The 9,912-nt window shown below is 38.5% G+C and overlaps 1 non-coding gene across 1 annotated transcript; it reads left to right on the plus strand.

Annotated features, from left to right (window-relative positions):
* The first annotated feature begins 7,906 nt into the window (after positions 1–7,906).
* Positions 7,907–8,013, plus strand: LOC114369095. Its single transcript, XR_003657552.1, has one exon. It is a non-coding gene; the product is annotated as a small nucleolar RNA R71 (small nucleolar RNA).
* The last annotated feature ends 1,899 nt before the right edge of the window (positions 8,014–9,912 follow it).

Below are 9,912 nucleotides of genomic sequence, written 5' to 3' on the forward strand. Positions count from 1 at the left end.
GGAAGCACCTCGGCTTGGATTTTCTTCACGAAACACGTTTTTTTCACCAAAAACAACTGAAATGGATAGCATAGGGGTCAGGGATCCTTGAAACTCAGTCTCCTCCCCCTATTTATAGGAGAAATGGGAGGTGCTTGCCGCCCAGAGGCTTCTTGAGGAAGATTTCTGAGCGCACCCTAATTACTAAGTTCACCCCCATTTTCGTACTTTACGGAAAAGTTACGGAAGCCTTTTAAACTTGATTTTCCTCTTTTTCTCTTCCCTTTCACCAATATTAAGTTAAATATGCTAACTGATCGAGGCCGTACCCGAATCAAATAAACATTAGAATGCAGTAACTAGGAAGTGATCCTAGGTCGTTTCCCAACGAGCAATGACTAACCAAATGTTCATAATATGCTTCGTTATAACATTAACAATTTGGGGGGGGGGGGGGTTGTGTTTGTTTTGAGAATTTAAGAACAAGCAGATTGGAATACGAAATTAATAATAGTAAAAACGTGTTGTTTCCTCTGATTCAGAAGTCATTCTCTTATCCTAGGTTATGAGGATTTCACCCCTGACAGTTAACCACTTAATCCAACCCTAATGTAATTTACTAAGTGAAAATAAACTTAGGGCTATCAATATGTGATTAAGCAACACATACACAAATTAACCCCTTGTTCATTAAGCACAAACACAATTTAAGCACAGAGGCAATTAATCGAACACGAAGTGTGCACATATTAACAGAATGCATGTGGGTTAATTGGTAAAGGGAAAATCAATAGGAGAGTAACATTAAAAACAGAACCTCAAAGAGAATTACGCTTCATCCTCAGAGGGAAACAACACTAGGAATTTACCCTTCCATAAGCTTAACAAAAGCAGAAACGTAAATGAAGCTAAAGGAAGAAAACATAAATGAAAGCAGAAGAAGGAACAAAAAAAATGAAATTGCAATTGAAAGCAGAAAAATGGAAAATGCCTTAACGTGAATAGTAATCCAAAGCTAAAAACGTAAAACCCTAAAACCCTATGCTCTGAATAATGGAAATCCCCCTTACACGAATCCCAAGGCTGCTATTTATAAGGGTCACTCAGAGTCACTGGGCCCTATTACATTATTATGGCCCAAAACGAAATAAACACTGAACATCATAAAAAATAAAATTGCAATCTCCTAATTAGAAATTAACTAAGCTAAACGTTGCTTTATTTGCCCTCTTTAAGTCCACAACCAAAATCCGGATTAAGCTCAATGCTTCATTAATTCCTGAAATTAGATTAAAAACATCAAATTAGCTGAATGAGCCCAAATAATAAAACTGCCTAATTAATTTGACAATTAAGACTAATCAGTAATTAAAATGGTGCAAAAAGGTTTAAGAAATAGGAGAAAATAATGGCACATCGAAATCCCCCATACTTAGCCTTTTGAACTCCTGGGCAAAATGAAACAAAGAACAAAATCCAAGGATATCAAAGAGAGACAAACAAAAACATTTACATATTTCTCAATGAACATCAAGGAAATAAAGGAATGGGTAACATCTAACATCTAACATGAAGAGATCCAAAGAGTCAAAGCATTCATGAAAATCATCCAAGCAACCCAATCATGGCAAAATAGTTAATCAGCTCAAGAATGAAAAGTGATAAAGCCTCACAAGATATACACTCTATCTCTCAAGTGTCTAGGCTACTATTTACCCTCAAAGCACCCATGAAAACCAACACCACATAAACTTGGCAAGATTCTAAAATTGACAATCAACCCGTAAACACAAGCACATGAGGATCAAAAGGTCTTTTAAGGTTGTAGTGGGGCCAAGGACAAGGTAGGGAAAAATATGGAATAAGTAGCTACATCCCAAAGGAATAGAGGAGCAATAGGGAATAAGTGCATATTAAAAAAAAAAAACCTAAAGATAAAATTTAAACACAGAGTAGAGCCAAGAGTCTCATCATTCTTTTTCCATTTAAGATCTTATTCACTCAACTTTATTGCTTTTCTTTTTCTTTTTTCGAATTGATTCAACTTAAATTTTTTTTTTGCTCTGTGGCATTTGAGAAATAGCATATCATTCAGCATGTCCAACATTTAACCAGTATACAATGTACATCAAGTATGGCCCAAAATACATCATGAAGCATAGCCAACGAAATATGTCATCCAACAACCCCCCCCCCCCCCCACACACACACTTATTCCCAAAACAATTCCAAAGCTCCGAAATTCCTTAAGGTTAAGGTGAGATCATGGTTTTTCACTTAAGGCTTGTAATGAGCTTCAAAACAAAGAAAGGGGAACATAGGCTCAAAGGTCTATCAAAGGGATTAATTCAAGGTAAGTCCATTTGGATAGAGGTTTATAAGAACAAAATTGCCTAAATCATTTCCAAATATGCATGTGAATTAGGAAGCATAAACAAGAATCAAGCCAAGGCTATTGTGCAAGCAATCAATGGGGGAAAAACACACCAAATGATTATGATGATGGCTCAAATTCTCACAAAGGTAAACTTTTCACTTCCAAATTAAGCTTTCAAAACTATCATGACATGTAGAGGAAAAACAAGGATTTCAAATCACAAAATGTCAAGAAACTTTTATTTTCGAAACAATTACCCATTACTTGAACATAACCTATAATTCCAAGAAAAACATGCAATGCCGTACATGCAAACAAAATTGACCTAAAATATTAAACTAGAAACCCAACAAAACTAACAAAAATAACAAAGCCAACACAACTAACAAAATTAACAAAACCAACAAAACTAGCAAAACCAAAGAACACTCCCCCCCATACTTAAACAACACATTGTCCTCAATATAGCATAATTAAAAGATTAAAAGCAATTAAACCATCAAATAGAATCGGACAAATGTAATAAAAGCAAAGAAGGAGATAGGAAAAGAAGAACTATCTAAGTCATGGTGGAGGAAGAGTAGGGTGGAGTAAGGAAGTCTCTTCCACCACTACGTCCACTAAAGAAGGGTTTGTGAGGAATGGCTTAAGTCGACATCCATTGACCTTAAAGCTCTTGTTTGTGGAGTCGCTTTTGATCTCAACTGTACCATAAGGAAAAACATTAGTAACAACAAAAGGACTAATCCACTTAGACCTCAACTTACCACTCATGAGTCCAAGCCTAGAATTATACAATAACACTTTTTGCCCAACCATGAAGTCCTTCTTAATTATCATGCTATCATGGAACTTCTTGGTCTTTTCTTTGTAGAACCTGGCATTCTTATAGGCTTCTAGGCGGATTTTATCTAACTCACTCAGTTGCAACTTTCTTTCCTCGCCAGCTTGATCCATAGAGAAGTTGCAGGTCTTCACTGCCCAGTATGCTTTGTGCTCAATCTCCACTGGAAGATGACATGCCTTTCCAAAGACAACTCGATAAGGAGACATTCCTATGGGTGCTTTGTAGGCAGTCCGATGTGCCCAAAGAGCATCATCAAGCCTGGTACTCCAATCTTTCCTGCTTGGCTGCACAATCTTCTCTAAAATTCTCTTGATCTCCCTATTAGAAATTTCTACCTGTCCATTGGTTTGGGGGTGGTATGGTGTGGATACCCTGTGTACAACCCCATACTTTTTAAGCAAAGCATGCATTGATTTGTTGCAAAAATGGGTTCCTTGATCACTAACGATTGCTTTAGGTACTCCAAACCTGCAAAACAGATTAGATCTGACAAAATCTGCAACAACCTTAGCATCATTAGTTCTAGTGGGCTTGGCTTCCACCCATTTTGAAACATAATCAACTGCAAGGAGAATGTAAACATAACCAAAAGAGACAGGAAAAGGGCCCATGAAATCTATGCGCCAGACATCAAACACCTCACAGAATAGCATAAGTTGCTGAGACATTTGTTGTCGCCATGTAAGTGCACTTCTTGCTCTCTGACATTGCTCACAAGTGCTACAGATCTTCGACGCATCTTTTAAGATGGTGGGCCAATAAAAGCCACAGTTAAGCACTTTGCGAGCTGTCCTTTGAACACCCAGATGATCTCCTGGTGCGGAAGAATGACAGAACTGCAGGACTGAGTCAGTCTCATGATCTGGAATGCATTGTCTAATGACCTGATCACTGTACAATTTCCACAAATAGGGGTCATCCCAAATAAAATGCTTAGCATCACTTTTAATTTTATCTTTTTGAGCCTTAGATGCTAAGGGAGGAAAAACAGAAGCAACTAAATAATTGACAATGTTAGCAAACCAGGGAGTAGAAAGAGAATCAGAAATACTATACGGTATATACAAATGATCATCCGGGAAATTATCCCGAATGGGTGAATCCTCATCAGACATACGTTCGATCCGACTCAAATGATCAGCAACTAAATTTTGTGCTCCGCTCCTATCACGGATCTCCAAGTCAAACTCTTGGAGCCAGAGCATCCATCGGATCAACCTAGGCTTTGAATCAGCCTTCTTCAACAAGTACTTTAGAGCTGCATGGTCAGTATAAACAATAATGTGAGTACCAAGCAAATAAGAACGAAATTTTTCAAGAGCAAAAACTATGGCTAGTAGCTTTTTCTCAGTAGTAGTATAATTCGCTTAGGCAACATCTAAAGTCCTGGAAGCATAATATATCACCCTGGGCAATATCAGTTTTCTGAGCAAGGACAGCCCCCAAAGCATAATTTGATGCATCACACATAAGCTCAAAAGGGGTTGTCCAGTCGGGTGCTTGGATGATGGGGGTGGTAGTCAGTGCTCTTTTGAGGCAATCAAAAGCCTCTTTGCATTTATCATTGAAGTCAAACTCCACCTCCTTTTGCAACAAGTTGGATAGTGGAAGGGCTACTTTGCTAAAATCTCTAATAAAGCGCCTGTAGAATCCTGCATGACCAAGAAAAGATTGCACCTCTCACACGCAAGAGGGGTAAGGTAATTGTGAAATAACAGAAATTTTTGCAGGATCTACTTCAATGCCTTTATTGGAAATAATGTGTCCTAAAACTATACCTTGCTCAACCATAAAATGACATTTTTCAAAATTTAGAACAAGGTTAGTTTGAATGCTTCTACTCAAAACCTTTTCCAGACTATCCAAACAAACATAAAAAAAGGATCCATATACAGTGAAATCATCCATAAACACCTATATGCAATTTTCTAAAAAATCACTAAAAATAATGATCATGCACCGCTGGAAGGTACCAGGGGCATTGCACAGGCTGAAAGGCATCCTCCTATAGGCAAAAGTACCGAAGGGGCAGGTGAATGTAGTCTTTTCCTGATCCTCAGGAGCAATAGTGATTTGCATATAACCAGAAAAATCATCAAGGAAACAGTAGTGAGATTTACCTGCCAGGCGTTCAAGCATCTGGTCAATGAATGGCAGGGGAAAATGGTCCTTTTTGGTAACATGGTTCAGCCTCCTATAGTCGATGCAGACTCTCCAACTGTTCTGAACCCGAGTAGGAATCAACTCCTTCTTCTTATTTTTTTATCACGGTGAGGCCAGTTTTCTTTGGGACTACTTGGACGGGACTCACCCATTGGCTGTCGGAGATAGGATAAATGATTCCAGCTTGCAAAAGCTTGGTTACCTCTTTCTTCACTACATCAAGAATCACCGGGTTGAGTCTTCTTTGTGGCTGTCTTACTGGTTTTGCCCCATCCTCTAAATTTATCCGATGCATACATGTGGATGGGCTAATACCAGGAATGTCCGCCAAGGTCCAACCTATAGCCTTCTTATGCTTCTTGAGAACTGATAACAGCTTCTCCTCTTGCTCACCAGCAAGGGAGGCAGATATAATTACTGGGAAACTTTTGCTATCATCCAAGTAAGCATATTTTAAATTTGATGGCAGAGGCTTCAATTCTGGTGTGGCCAGCTGGATAGTGGTAGAATGAGATGGTTTCTCAGCCTGTACCTCATAAAGAAAGTCAGAGGTATATGTACTTCCTGAAACATGGTTAGTTCTATTTGACTCTAGAAAATCAATCTCAAGAGGTAAAACATCACTAGACGTGTAATCAATATCAAATTCAGATTCACTCTCAGCATCAAATTCAGACATATGATCAAGTACAAATTCAGATTCAATGCATGAAATGTGACAGACATACAGATTAGAATGAAGATCAGTCGTGTATTCATCAACAATATGGTCAATTATTTCAGCACGAAATACAGAAAGATCTTCAGATGGGTGTTTCATAGCATCAAGAATATTAAAATGAATAGTTATATCACCAAACTCCATAGATAATGTGCCTGCATATACATCTATCTTAGTTCTAGCAGTTTTCATAAAAGGTCTACCTAGAATGATGGGAACTGATCCTTGAGAAAATCTCTCCTCCATATTAAAAATATAAAATTCAACAGGGAAAATTAGTTCACCAACTCTAACTAAGACATCCTCTATGAAACCAGCAGGATAGGCAACACTTCTATTAGCTAAATGAATTACCACATTAGTTGACTGCAAAGGACCAAGAGATAGAGAATTATAAATAAACAGAGGCATAACACTAACAAAAGCTCCTAAATCTAGCATGGCATTGTCAAACTTACTGTTCCTTATAATACAAGGTATGCTGAATGTACCTGGATCTTTACATTTTTCAGGGATTTGGGGAACAGATTTACCAATCAATGCGGAGACATTTCTGCCCATGCTAATTCTTTCACTTCCTTTAAGCTTCCGCTTATTAGTGCACAACTCCTTCAAGAATTTAGCATACCTTGGAATTTGCTTTATTGCATCCAGCAAAGGTATGTTTACCTCTACTTTTCTAAATGTTTCCAAGATCTCCTTCTCTGCCTCTTCCATTTTTTTGTTGGAAATTGCTCTTGGAGGGAATGGAAGAGGGATATGCTGCTTCTGTAAATCAGAATTACCAATGGAAGATTCACCTGCATAGAAATTGTTAGGTAACTTACTCTTTAAATTTTTGTCATCATCTTTTTCTGGAGTAGAGTGAAGTTGGGCAGGTTCATTTGGGGATATGGAAGATGCTACTGGTTGAGGTCCTTGACACTACTTTCCCGACCTCAAAGTAATGACACTCACATTTTTGGGATTCTTGACAGATTGAGAAGGTAATCTGTCAGAATTCTGGGACTGTTGTTGATTTAACTGTGTAGCCAATTGTCCCATCTGATTAGATAAGCTCTGAATGGAGGCTCTGGTTTCTTGTTGAAACTACATATTTTGCATAGTCATTTGCCTCATAAGTTCTTCAAGGGAAGGTTGCGGAGGAGCCTAAACTGTTTGTTGTTTCTGGGGCTGTTGTTGTTGTTGTTGTTGTTGCTGCTGGATTGGTGGAGGAACGTATGGTCTACTTGGGCCAGCAACATTCTAAAAATAAGGTTGTTGTTGTTGTTGCTGCTGTTGTGAAGGATTCGACCATCTAAGGTTGGGATGATTCCTCCACCCGGGATTGTACCTGTTGCTGGAGAGGTCATAATTGTTCTATTGTGGCTGATTTTGCTGCTGAGGTTGAGGAGGTCTATTGTAGATGTTTGCAGCATAAGCTTCAAGCTATTCAATTGCTTCAGATTGCTGCACAGAAGGGCAGAGGTCTGTATGGTGGTCGGCAGAGGAGCATAAACCATAGAGTCTTACGACTGGTACAGATTTCTGATTCAAGGCCAGCTGGGTTACCAGGTTAACCAAGGCATCTAGTTTACCCTCAAGCTTCTTAGTTTTAGATGATGCAGATGAGTTTGTGGCTACTTCATGCACTCCTTTAATGAATATAGCATCATTTCTGGCGCTAAACTGTTGGGAGTTGGAAGCCATCTTCTCGATTAAATTTCTGGCTTCAACAGGGGTCATGTCTCCATGGGCTCCACCACTGGCAGCATCTATCATACTTCTCTCCAAGTCACTGAGTCCTTCATAAAAATATTGGAGAAGAAGCTGCTCAGAAATCTGGTGGTGGGGGCAACTAGCGCATAGTTTTTTAAATCTCTCCCATTATTCATATAGGCTCTCTCCACTGAGTTGTTTAATGCCTGGAATATCCTTTCTGATGGTCGTGGTCCTGGAAGCAGGGAAATTTTTTTCTAGGAATACTCTATTGAGGTCATCCCAGCTCGTGATGGACCCTGGAGCAAGGTAATATAGCCAGTCCTTTGCCACTCCCTCTAAAGAATGAGGAAAAGCCTTCAGACATATGTGTTCCTCTTGGACATCTGGGGGTTTCATGGTGGAGCAGACAATATGGAATTCTTTCAGATGTTTGTGCGGGTCTTCACCTGCAAGGCCATGAAACTTTGGAAGCAAATGGAACAGTCCAGTTTTAAGAACATATGGGACATCCTCATCAGGGTATTGGATGCATAAGCTTTCGTAGGTGAAATCAGGTGCAGCCATTTCCCTTAGAGTCCTCTCATGGGGTGGAGGTTGTGCCATGTTCTCAGAATGTTCAAAATTATAATGCTCAAAATCAGGATGTTCAAAATCAGGATGTTCAAAATCACCAATAACAGAATGCACAGACTCACCAGTAACAGAATGCTCAGGATGCTTAAAAGGTATAAAATGATGCCTAACTAATCTATGAAATGTCCTATCTATCATAGGATCAAAGGGTTGTAAGTCAGATGGATTGCCTCTAGTCATACACTACATTCAGCATACACAACTAGTTGCCTTCTTATGCAAGTAACAGTGTAGGTTTGAACTACAACTACCATTAAATGATATCCAAATGACTTGAAATTTTGTGAGAACCACCCTAAAATCATGAAAAGATAGCACAAAAAGTTTCAGACAAAAATTCAAAGTCTAACTATGGAAGCTACCTAAGGAAAGTTTAGTAAAATAAAACAATAAAACTTGAAAAAAAAAAAAAACTAGTAAACATGCGATTTTGGCTAGGAAGAGACCTCAACCTGCCTTTGGCAAGCTAGCTAAACATAGGAAATTTTTTTCTACCCCAAATACATATATAATAATAGTCATTCTGATACCCGGAGCAAAAGTTATGGCTGTTTGAAGTTTTGCTAAACACAAGTTCTCAAATTTTTTTGAATCTCTCAAATCTAGCCACAACAAGTGTTCCTGGTATTTTTCACACATAATATGAGTCAAAAGAACCTACCACACCAAAATTCAGCCAAAAATAACAACCCTAACTATCAAAACAAAAATCGCCAATTAAATTGTCAGCAGCAGTCACTAATTCAGTCACTAATGGATTTGTTCTACTACTTGTTTTCCAGGTCAGCAAAAGTAGTCGCTAAATCCGTCGCAAAGCACTATTCACAGCAAAACACAAAAACTGAAATAGGGGAAGCGCTGAACAAAAAAATTAAAACAAAACACCACACTAAACAAAATAACAAGACACTAAACAACACTAACACAACACGAAAGCATAAAACAACTAAACATAAAACACGAATCACTAGCTATTATGAACCTTTGGACACTGCTCCCTGGCAACGGCGCCAAATTTGATCGAGGCCGTACCCGAATCAAATAAACATTAGAATGCAGTAACTAGGAAGTGATCCTAGGTCGTTTCCCAACGAGCAATGACTAACCAAATGTTCATAATATGCTTCGTTATGACAGTAACAATTGGAGGGGGGGGGGGGGGTTGTGTTTGTTTTGTGAATTTAAGAACAAGCAGATTGGAATACGAAATTAATAATAGTAAAAACGTGTTGTTTCCTCTGATTTAGAAGCCATTCTTTTATCCTAGGTTATGAGGATTTCACCCCTGGCAATTAACCACTTACTCCAACCCAAATGTAATTTACTAAGCGAAAATCAACTTAGGGCTGTCAATATGTGATTAAGCAACACACACACCAATTAACCCCTTTTTCATTAAGCACGAACACAATTTAAGCACAGAGGCAATTAATCAAACATGAAGCGTGCACAGATTAACAGAACGCATGTGTGTTAATTGGTGAAGGGAAA

This window comes from Glycine soja, chromosome 9 (assembly GCF_004193775.1).
Source record: "Glycine soja cultivar W05 chromosome 9, ASM419377v2, whole genome shotgun sequence".
Classification (NCBI taxonomy): domain Eukaryota; kingdom Viridiplantae; phylum Streptophyta; class Magnoliopsida; order Fabales; family Fabaceae; genus Glycine; species Glycine soja.